Raw genomic sequence first — 8,150 nt, 5'->3', positions numbered from 1 at the left:
CGTGCACGTGCTCTCCCGTGCACGTGCTCTCTCGTGCACGTGCTCTCTCTTGTGCGCATGTCTCTGCGTCTATGTGTGCAAGTGGCGCAGGACACACGATCTCGGGGTCTTCATTTTGTTTCGACCGCATCTTTTAGCCCCCCCCCCCCTCCTTTCCTCTTTTCATAAACTCCAATCGCTGACCGTTCCTTCGAAAGACTCTTAGGTGCCCCATCCCGTCCGAGTTATAAAAATAAATAGATATGTACCCTGCGTGATATATCTCAACATAAAACATACATGCTTGCATGCATGCATCCATCCATACATGTATGTATTAAGAAGTGGGCACAGCTCCGCACACACACACACACACACACTCACACTCACACTCGCACTCGCACTCGCACTCTCTCACACACACACACACACACACACACACACCCCAGTAGTGTGTGTGATCTGACGTGAGTCCGCGGTGAGGCCGGGCTTTTAAAGCACAGTTCCAAAGGACTAGCTAACGTGGCCTGAGGGAGCCGGGCGGTGGCGTGGCGGGGCTGGTGGTGGTGGGGCCGGTCTGAGGTTTGATGTGGATCTGGGCCTGGTTAGGACTACATGCAGCAGCAGCAGCAGCGCCACCACCCCCTGCATTGATGTGGTGTGTTCGATGTCTGCTTAAGGCTGGTGGGTCGTATCAAGGCTCTTTATTTCTGGCCATTTACGTTTTGTTTCATTCTGTTATCTCTGGCATTCGCTATATAAATAACTATGCGCTAAGTGCGTGTCCTTATCTGTCCCGGCGACATATCTGGCCCTATTAACATGCGGAACAGATTGGTGGTTTTGTTTGGTGTAAAGCGGACGGGATTTAAACCCGGCCTGTCTGTTTTTTTTGAAAGATTATTTCTGGAGGAATTATTTTGAGTGAAAAGATCGCCTTTGTTATGTTCAACTAGTGAAGTATAAAGCACTAGAAGAAAGCCTTCTGGTAGAGAATTATATAGGATGTAAATATACTATGTAACTCGTTAAAAACACAGAAAAGGTATCGTCAAACCTTGCATCTCATCTGTATACTGTGTTGCTGTGTGTGAACCAAACACTGCCATCAAGGTCAGCCTCATACACACTACTGCCCCACTCTATCACTGATCCCATAGATGGATGTGTGTTGATGATTTGATTTACAATACAGTTCATATTATGAATACGATATTGAGTACAACCCTATTAGCAACGAGAGGAGCAGACCAAACAGGCCAGCGTTCTCACATCCAGACACACACAGAAGAAATATCTCTCAACCTCAACACGTATACCTTTTTTCTTTTTTTTTAATGCTAAAAAGCATCACAAAGACACATCCACATTCAAGGTCTTCTCAACAACACCCCCAATGATGGGTTTAGCCAGATTGGACGTTTAAGCAGCCCAGGGATGATGGCCTGATGGCTGGCTGCTCGGTGTGTTTCCTGCTGGCTTGATGTGCGGAGTTGAGCCATTTTAATGAGCTGTTTAGACTGGTGGCTGCCTGCGTTCTGCCTCTAATAACCTGCTTAATGCAAAATCACTATTGATGCTTACACTGCAGATGCACGGAGAGAGACAGCGAGAGAGGGAGATTGTACCTCCATATGCTTAAAATCATCATCATCATCATCTGCATCATCTGTCCTTTGGCTGTGCCTGCGTGTGTGCGTGGTTGTGCGTGCGTGTGTGCACACGTCTGTCCTGTGACAACCCCCCTTCCCTCCCGGGGAGTCCTTCACTCTCAATTTAAACGCGGGCGTCGTCACGACAACAATGGTAGTGGCACCCTACCTTGGCGATACGACAACAGTTAACTTAACAAGTTGTGATATGTGAGCGCCATCTTTGAAGTCATTGATACGAATGGTTTGGAGCATCTTTCCTGTGGAGTCGCTCTGCGCTTTATCTATTTATTTATTTTATTTTGAGTGCGGCGGAACTGTCAAGTTGATCCACGGCGCACAGCAAGCACAGGTCTCCTCTCTCCTCCCGTGATTAAAACAAATAATCCTTCTCTTTAGCTTTCATAATCGTAATCATACTCATCATTTTATTTTTTTGCTCTAAAAATAAATTCATTATCCATTTTGGAAAATGATGAATTCATCATATTCAGTGTTTTATTATGTTTGGAAAAGATTAATGTGATGCTGTGAAATGGTGGAGGACTGTTGATTAATGTGTTTGTTTTTCATTTATTTGTTTATTCTCTCTCTCTCTCTCTCTCTCTCTCTCTCTCTCTCTCTCTCTCTCTCTCTCTCTCTCTCTCTCTCTCTCTGCCCCCCCTCCCCCTGATGTCCCTATGGGGTCCCAGCATGGTAAACTATAGGATGGACATATGGGGCCCCCAACATTAACAGCCTGGTCTCTGAGCTGTGTCAGGCCTGCCCAGGGCCACTCAGGCCGTTAGAGAGAGATGGTAAATGTCAGCTCAACATTGAGGACCATTAAAACCTGTTAAGAGGGATGGTCGCGATACAAGTGAACGTGACGTGTTTATCAGTATGGTGTTGGCCTTGCAGGCCCGGGTAGAGAGAGGGTCGCTTACATGGTTGTCTTGTGCTAACCGTGAGCTGATGGGCTTTTAACCAGTCGCAGGCTCATTTGATGTTATGACTGAGTGTTTTAGCCTACTTTAGTTTTTTTCACTTTGCATACTATTTACTCCATGCTGATGCATGCATAAATAGGCAGGGTATAGACAAGTAGATTGATGATGTCTAGACATCTAGATTATCCTTCCACCATTGTTTGACTATACTGCTTATATATATATATATATATATATTGCTGATTTGATATTATATTATAATGCAATGTTACAGTTAAACAATGATTCATAATTTCAGAACCTAAAGCGGATGTGAACCGAAATCGTTACTTGTTTTACTTGGTAATATGTCTTTGATTGTCAACATAGGCAGCAATGCCATTTTGTCAGTGTTTATTGTCATTCAAATAATTCAGAATGGAACAAAAACCTCTGAATGCATGCAGCGTTCTTTTGTGACGTGGGCGTATGTTTTTCTCCTTAATTTTGCTAATTATCTGTTGTGTTTTGGGTTCAAATCTAGTTAGCGTGTGCGTGTTTTGGGTTCAGGTCTAGTTGGTGTGTGTGTTTTGGCTTCAGGGCTAGTTGGCGTGTGCGTGATTTGGGTTCAAGTCTAATTGGCGTGTATGTGTTTTGCGGGGTCTTTCTGATTCTGCACGTGTTTCGGGATCGGTCTGATTTGGTGTGTGTGTGTTTCGGGGTTGGTCTGATTTGCGTTGTGTGTGTGTAGAGTGACAGTGGGCCAGACATCGTGGACCACCTGGATGTGTTTGGACCAAACAAGGAGAACCCCTGGGTATGTCCGCGACCCCTTATGTCCCCCGGCCCCACGGGGGTCCCCCGTGCCACGAACAGGAAGTTCCTCTTCACATGTCACACCTGAGGTCCGGCCCCCAGACGGAGACTGACCTCTCTTCCACATCTCCACCTCTCTCTTTATCACTCCCTCTGTCTGTATCCCTCTCCCTTTCTCACCTTATTACCTCTTCATCTTTATAGCTCTCTCTCGTGCTTTCTCTTTTCTCTCAACCTCTCTTTTGCTATCTGCATGTCTCTCTGTTTGTCTCCCTCTTTTTCCTGTTTCTCTTTATCTCTTCTGTGTTCCACTCTTTTTCTCACTCTTTCTCACTCCTCCACCTCTCTCTCCCCCTCTCTAGCTCCTCTCTAGATCCTCTTTAACTCCCCCCCTCCCTCCCAGACGGTGTCCTGCCCTACATTTTCCTCCTGAACCGTTTGATGTGCGCTACGTTAGGCCTTTTCATGTGTTTGTGTCGGGAGCACTCCCCTTTGCTCTGTCCTCCTCATGTTTATGAATATACATTTCACAAACGAGCCATCAAGCTAATGGCCAGCGCTCCTGTGTTAGCTTTGCTACCGCTACGCCGCTAGAGGAATCGCTACTCCTCTTTCAGGCGCCTTTGACCAAATCCTGTTTTCTTTTGCCGTTATCTTTCTGAAGAATGGACGGAGCAGAGCTGAAAAGAGGTCGATAGAGTGTGTTATCTCGTTCGTTTTTCTGCGTCCTCGTCGGGAGGAGATTGTGTCGTAACAAACGTAAACATGTCGTGTTTATTTTCTGTTAGTGTGTTGTGTGGTAATATTTTTTTTTTTATATTGTACAATATGAGATTGGTCTTTTTTGTTTTCCACAGATTTAATCATCAACTGCAAAAACCTTCTGTAAACTGCCGTTTTCTTATGATTGTGCAACTAATCATTAGCATGACATAGATGGTTACCATGAAGATCTAACTCGAGTTAATGAGTAAAAGCAGCAATTAACCGAGAAGATTGAGTTGCACTATGGCGCCTTATGATATTGACCCACTGTTCTCAAAGGTGAACTAAAACCTACTTATTATCCAACACAAACACATGCAGTGGTCTGAGAAGACTAATTAGTAAGTGTGTGTGTGTGTGTGTGTGTGTGTGTGTGTGTGTGTGTGTGTGTGTGTGTGTGTGTGGGTGTGTGTGGGTGTGCGTGTGCGTGTGGATAAGGGCCATTTGTGCTGGAGCCCTGATGGAGGTTAGATTTTCTGTGACAACTGGACCAGAGTAATCAAAATGTGTTAATAATCCCTTCAAAGCGTTTGGCGGTGCATCAGTGGGCTCAAACCCCCCCCTCTAGACCCTGATGGCGTCCCCACTGCCTCCCCCACCTCACACACACACACACCCACACACACCCCTCCCCCATACCCTCGCTCAGCCCCACTCTTATCTCACCATCACATTTTCTCACCTTTCTCTCCTTTTTTGTCTTGTTTCAACAGACAAACTTCTTGGGTCACTATGTTTAGTTTTTCTTTCATTGCGTTTGGTTTCCTCGTGTACAGACCAACACAAACATATCTCGGTCAGATCTCGACCGGTCTTTACATTTGTAACAGTTGACGTCTCCGGGCGTTGGAGTGGCGTTCAGCCACCAGTAGGGGGCGTTCTTCAGAGTCCCCTTACGTTCAGAGCTTCAGGGACCACTCCGGTTCAGACTGTATTGGTTCTGCTAAGTTTCTGCCCTTGTTTGAGGATTAACACAAAAGGTCAAAGGTCACAGAGATGGACAGATGGGCGTCTATAGGTTCTCACTATGCGTTTTTTCTCGTCCAGCCCTGAAAGGGATTTGAGCATTTAGATCAATGGGGCCGCGATCAATATGCATGGTGGTGGAGGAAACGCCGGCCAAAAAGTTTGATTGCATGAATATTGATCAAAGAGGGGTGAGAGGAGCTGGAAGGCTATTGATTCGATCGTGGATTTTTTTGACTAGCTTGTTTCATTTTCGCTCGTCCAGATGTTTCGGAGGTAGTATGCGCCCACACGGAAACACAGTCCGCAACGCGTCCTCGCCAAGCCCGAGACAAGGCGTGTTTAGTCTACGATCATAGTTTGTTTTTCCCCAGATACCATTTCATCTTTCGAGAAACGGTGGTTACAGGTTTTATTTTTTCGAATTGAATGCGAGAATGCTAACCGATAATGTGTTGGATACATATTGCCAGCAGCTGTCAGTGGGAAAGTGATTTGCCCCTGACAAGGCGCTCAGCTCTCTGGGACAGCTAGCTAGCGCCGCTGTGAGCGCTAGCGGACTCATTGACTTTCTAATGATTTGCGGCCATGCTAGTAGCGCACAGTTAGCTTGGTCGCAGGTTGCTAGCCCCCCAGCAGCAGACTCACCAATAAACCCATGGCTATCAACTCACCCATAGACCTGTATTCTCCCGGTCTGTCAGAACACATTACAGAGGGAGGGAGAGAGATGGAAAAATAAATGGAGAGGGGGGGGAAGCGAGAAATGGACAGAAGGGGAAGAGCTGAAGAGAAAGTGTGAGCGAGAGGGGGGAGAGTATGAGCGAAGGGGGGAGAGAGAGGGAGGGAGAATGGGAGTGTGTGAGAGACTAGATTCTCCTCTTCCCCTCGTCTTCCTCTAACTGCCCTCTTGTTCTTTCTGTCTTTTCTTTTTTCTGTCTCTCGTTCTCTCGTTCTCTCTCTATCTTCGTTATTCTCTCTCTCTTTCTCATTCTTTCTCCCTCGTTCTACCCATTCTCTCTCTCTCTCTCCCTCTGGCTCTCTCTTTCTTTTCTCCTCTAACTCTCTGAGACGAAGAGGGAAACGTCGAGAAAAGAATGAAGGGAGGGAACAAAAAGGAGAGCAATAACAGAAGTGTGAGAGAGCGAGCCTGTGACCTTTGACTCGAGAGCTTCCAGTTGTGGTTTGTGTTGGATGGGTATTGATGTTTTTCTCTAAACTTTGGGGAGACTGGGATGAGGGCGAGTCAGAGAAGAGGGAGAGAAGCGACAGAAGGAGAGAAAGAGGAGAAGAAGAGGAGAGCGCAAAAGAGGAGGGGAGAGGGAGGCACCAGAGCCGAGGGGAGAGGAGAGGAGAGAGAGCGTGAAGGGAGAGGAGAGTGAGTTTCCTTTGATGACCCACACACTTGTTGTGGAGATGGAAAGAGAAGTCGGGAGGCCTACTGACCTCCTCGGGTCCCAACAGCTATGGAGATGTGTTCAGAGATTGAGAGGAGCGGGGGGTGATGGTGTTTGGAGATGGCTTGTATGTAAAGCTTAACGTCCGCATGAAGCAGCAACACACTCTTTTCCATTCTCTGAACCTCAGTCTCGTAGCATGTTGATGTTAATTACCTATAAAGCGGCAATGCACAGGATGTTGACTGTGTGCTACGGCATGAATGATGGAGCGTCTTAGAACGCCCCTGTGCTGCTTCAGGCACTTTGACCTTTCAACTCTGGCTGTTTTATTCCTGGTCCTGACATAAGATTCCTATATTCTTTACCAGAAGCTAAACTAATAGCTAAACCAAATAATGATGTGTGTGTGTGTGTGTGTGTGTGTGTGTGTGTGTGTGTGTGTGTGACTGTGTGTGACTGTGTGTGACTGTTTGTGTGAGTGATATCGTTTTCGTGCATCAGTGTATTGTTTTTGTTGGTGTGTGTCTTGCGTTTGCGTGTGTGATTGATAGAGTTTGCTATGTAGATGTGTGTGATTGATAGATTTAGGTGTGTGTGTGTACATGTGATTGATAGGTTTCTTCTCTCTGGAGAGAAGTGCTTGTCGAAGGAAGATCTTGTCCAACAAGAAATCAAAAAAAAAAGACAAAAATATTTCTGCTGGTTAATCCAGCCAGCAGAGGATAGATCATTTATTTATGGCACTTTGGGGCGTGTTATTTACATAATGGGGGGGTAGGGGCCGTGGTGCCTGGTTGGGGACGGGGGTATCAGAAGGGGGGGCGGTGGGGGTGTCATGGAAAGACAACAAAATGACAGCCACACCAGAATCACCTGAGGGCACACGCCAACACAACAAATCAGTGTCACACTCCTGTACACCGGCCCTGTGGGCTTTCTGCTCCGACTTACACGCGCACACACACACACACACACACACACACACACACACACACACACACACACACACACACACACACGCAAGCAGTCACACACGCACACACACACACACACACACACACACCCCCACATACACACACATACACAAATCCAAACGCACACACACCCCTCGAGCAGTCACACACACTGCGAGAACCACACAAACACACACACACATAAACAAACTTTGACACACACTCTGACACATACACAGGCACACTCAAACAAACTCACAAACAAACAAAACACATTCCCATCCACCATATGTTGTTAATTACACTGCTTTGACTCGGCATTTTTCAAACAGAATTTTAAACTAACCCTCACACCACACACACACACACACGCACACGCACGCACGCACACGCACGCACACACACCAACGCTCGACACCATCACAACGATGCATTCACACGTGGACCTCGGCGCCCGCCCGCCCCCCAGCCCTGAGCCGCCGGACGCCACCGCGGCGACAGCGTCGGCCGTTTGAAGGGCCCGCCTCTGATCCGAACACGGCGCGGATCACACCCAGCGGTCAGACTCACAGCGGGGAGGGGGCGGGCGGGGGGGGGGGGGAGGGACGGCAGACGTGGAGGCGGGTCGCCACGTGACCGACGCCCGGTCCAACCAGCACGAGGCCAGCGGCTCTGTTTGATGTTCCTTTGATTAGCCGCGGCTTCAATGGG

This window comes from Gadus macrocephalus, chromosome 18, assembly GCF_031168955.1.
Source record: "Gadus macrocephalus chromosome 18, ASM3116895v1".
In the NCBI taxonomy this organism is placed as follows: domain Eukaryota; kingdom Metazoa; phylum Chordata; class Actinopteri; order Gadiformes; family Gadidae; genus Gadus; species Gadus macrocephalus.
The sequence above is the reverse complement of the archived record's forward strand: the minus strand, read 5'-3'. Positions refer to the sequence as shown.